We start from the raw sequence: 3917 nt of genomic DNA on the forward strand, positions 1-3917 counted from the left end.
CTCGGATACCCAAGTCTTGCCAAACCAATAAGGAGGAAAAAGTGCAGTGAAAGGAAGGTGACTTCATTTCTGGAGTTCGCAGTGGGGAAGCAGCTGGCTTAGGCCTCCAGAAACCCCTTCAAACTTGAGGCTGGGGTGAGGGGCTAAAAAAGAGGAACTTGTAATGGTGGGTGTGCAGGGGAGGTGCTAAGTATAAGCTCTGTGTGTTCATGAATTTTGGTGGCTTAAAAGCACATGCTGGCCTCATCCTAATAACGGCCGGGTTGCAGACCACCTTGAGGAAATCTCTGGGATTTTGCAGGTGGGTCTCCGTGCTTGATCTGTGTCCAGATTGGCTCCTGGAACTTTATTTTTCTTTTTTTTTTGAGACATAGTCTTGCTCTTGTTGCCCAGGCTGGAGTGCAGTGGCGTGATCTCGGCTCACTGCAACCTCCGCCTCCCAGGTTCAAGTGATTCTCCTGCCTCAGCCTCCCGAGTAGCTGGGATTACAGGCATGCACCACCACGCCCGGCTAATTTTGTATTTTTAGTAGAGACAGGGTTTCTCCATGTTGGTCAGGTTGCTCTCGAATTCCTAACCTCAGGTGATCCGCCCGCCTTGGCCTCCCAAAGTGCTGGGATTCCAGGCCCGAGCCACCATACCCAGCCTGCTCCTGGAACTTTTAGGTAATCATAATTAGATAGATGCATACAGTTAGGTAAACTTGCAGAGAGTGAGGGAGTTTATGGTGAAAAAGGGGAGGACATGGTGTTTCAAAGAAAGTGCATTTCAAGACCAGGTGCAGTGGCTCACACCTGTACTCCCAGCACTTTGGGAGGCCGAGGTGGGTGGATCACCTGAGGTCAGCAGTTCGAGACCAGCCTGGTCATCATGGTGAATCCCTGGCTCTACTAAAAATACAAAAATTAGCCAAGCATAGCAGGGGTCTGTAATCCCAGCTACTAGGGAGGCTGAGGCAGGAGAATCAGTTGAACTTGGGAGATGAAAGTTGCCGTGAGCTGAGATCGCGCCACCGCACTCCAGCCTGGGCAATAGAGTGACGTTCCATCTCAAAAAAAAAAAAAAAATAGCATTCCAGGAAACTATTTTGCTCTCAGTTAGTTGCTTTCTTTTTTCCTTTTCTAAATAAAAACTCAGACTGCTGTGAGTTTCACTTTTTCTTTTTTTAGCTTAAATACACATCTCTCCATCACTGGATGCCTTATGCAAACTAGCCAAGAGCCCCTGTTTTGCTGATTTGTTTAAAAAAAAAAAAAAGACAGCCTTTATTTGGTAAGTCATTAAATCCAAAGCCCAGATTTTCTGCATCTAAAAAAATGAATCTAGGCCAGGCATGGTGGCTCATGCCTGTAATTCCAGCACTTTGGGAGGCTGACACATGAGGTTTGCCTGAGGCCAGGAGTTTGAGACACACACCAACATCTCTGAAAAAAAAAGAAAAAGAAAAAAACAGAATTGCTGGCTCTGGTGGGGCACTGAGCGGCTGGGACCGCTGGGACGGCTACTCAGGAGGCTGAGGTGTGAGGATCACTCCAGTCCAGAAGGTCAAGGCTGAAGTGAGCTACGATTGCACCACTGCACTGCAGCTGGCTAATTTTTGTATCTTTGGTAGAGACGGGTTTCACCATGTTGGCCAGGCTGGTCTCAAACTCCTGACTTCTGGTGATCTACCTGCCTCAGCCTCCCAAAATGCTGGGATTACAGCGCCAGTCACCATGCCCAGCCTCTTCTTTTTTTTTTTTTTTTTTTGAGACAGTCTCGCTCTGTTGCCCGGGCTGGAGTGCAGTGGCTGGATCTCAGCTCACTGCAAGCTCCGCCTCCCAGGTTTACGCCATTCTCCTGCCTCAGCCTCCCCGAGTAGCTGGGACTACAGGCGCCCGCCACTTCGCCCGGCTAGTTTTTTTTTTTTTTTTTTTTGTATTTTTTTTAGTAGAGACGGGGTTTCACTGTGTTAGCCAGGAGGGTCTCGATCTCCTGACCTTGTGATCCGCCCGTCTCGGCCTCCCAAAGTGCTGGGATTACAGGCTTGAGCCACCGCGCCCAGCACCCAGCCTTCTTTGGGGTTTTTGTTTTGCTTTGGGGCTTAAGCTAGTTTCAGTCATGATTTTGGCCTCTACTGATGGGATTCCTTTTTTAATTATCCAGAACCTTGCAAAAGTAATGTGACCCACAGCCTGTGTGCTGGCTCACACCTGTAATCCCAGGATTTTGGGAGGCTGAGGCGGAAGGATTGCTTGAGTCTAGGAATTGGAGATTGCCGTGGGCAACATAGCAAGACCTTGTCTCTTTCTTTCTTTTTTTTTTTGAAAAAAGAAAAAAGAACACAGCTGGGAGTGGTGGCGCCTGTAGTCTCAGCTATGCTCCGGGAGACTGTGGCAGAAGAATGGCTTGAGCCCAGGAGGCAGAGGTTGCAGTGAGCTGAGATCACACCAATGCCGCTTCACTGCAGCCTGGATGACAGCCAGACAGTCTCAAAAGAAAAAACAAACGGAATGTGACGCTCCCAACTCATAGTAATGGGTCAGGGTCTGGCATCGAAATATTGCAAAATCATGGAGTTGGTTCCCCAATTGTGAGCTTAGTGGACGCAGAGAATCAGCCAGAAACCTAGGTCAGCCACTGGCGAGCTGAGTAGCCATAAGCTACAGACATTCAAGAAATGACCAGGGCCAAGCTCAGGGGCTCACATGTGTAATCCCAGGACTTTGGGAGGCCAAGGTGGAAAGAGCGCTTGAGCCCAAGTGTTTAAGACCAGCCTGGGCCGGGCGCGGTGGCTCAAGCCTGTAATCCCAGCACTTTGGGAGGCCGAGACGGGTGGATCATGAGGTCAGGAGATCGAGACCATCCTGGCTAACACGGCGAAACCCCGTTTCTACTAAAAAATACAAAAAACTAGCCAGGCGAGTTGGCGGGCGCCTGTAGTCCCAGCTACTCGGGAGGCTGAGGCAGGAGAATGGCGTAAACTCGGAAGGCGGAGCTTGCAGTGAGCTGAGATCCGGCCACTGCACTCCAGCCTGGGTGACAGAGCGAGACTCCGTCTCAAAAAAAAAAAAAAAAAAAAAAAAAAAAAGACCAGCCTGGGCAACATAGTGAGACCTTGTCTCTACACAAAAATTTTAAATTAACCAGGTGTGGTGTGCACCCGGGGTCCCAGCTACTGGCGAGGCTGAGGTGGAATGATCACTTGAGCCCAAGAGGTCAAGACTGCAGTGTCCTTTGATCAGCACTACTGCACTCCAGCCTGGGCAACACAGGGAGATCCTGTCTTTAAAAAAATAGGCCGGACGCGGTGGCTCACACTTGTAATCCCATCACTTTGGAAGGCCGAGGTGGGCGGATCACAAGGTCAGAAGTTTGAGACCAGCCTGACCAACATGGAAAAACCCCGTCTCTACTAAAAATACAAAAGTTAGCTGGGCGTGGTGGCGCACACCTGTAATCCCAGCTACTCAGGAGGCTGAGGCAGGAGAATCGCTTGAACCTGGGAGGCGAGAGGATGCAGTGAGCAGAGATTGTGCCACTGTACTCCAGCCTGGGTGACAAGAGCTAGACTCTGTCTCAAAAACACCAAAACCCAAAACCAAAACAAAACAGGAATACATCCAAAAAAGGAGAGGAGTTGCCCTGCAAGACCCTCTCTATGTCTTCATATGGCTGAGGCCAAAATCAACATCGACTTTCCTGGCACCACGTTGTTCAGCTTCTGTTTCTTTGCGTCAGCATCCCATTAATTTTTTGATTGTTTGTTTGTTTTGAGACGTGGTCTCGCTCTGTCGCCCAGGCTGGAGTGCAGTGGCACAATCTTGGCTCACTGTAACCTCTGCCTCCCAGGTTCAAGTGATTCTCCTGCCTCAGCCTCCCGAGTAGCTGGGACTACAGACACCCGCCACCATGCCTGGCTAATATTTTATAGTTTT

Source organism: Trachypithecus francoisi, unplaced genomic scaffold (genome assembly GCF_009764315.1).
Source record: "Trachypithecus francoisi isolate TF-2019V2 unplaced genomic scaffold, Tfra_2.0 Lachesis_group5, whole genome shotgun sequence".
Lineage (NCBI taxonomy): Eukaryota > Metazoa > Chordata > Mammalia > Primates > Cercopithecidae > Trachypithecus > Trachypithecus francoisi.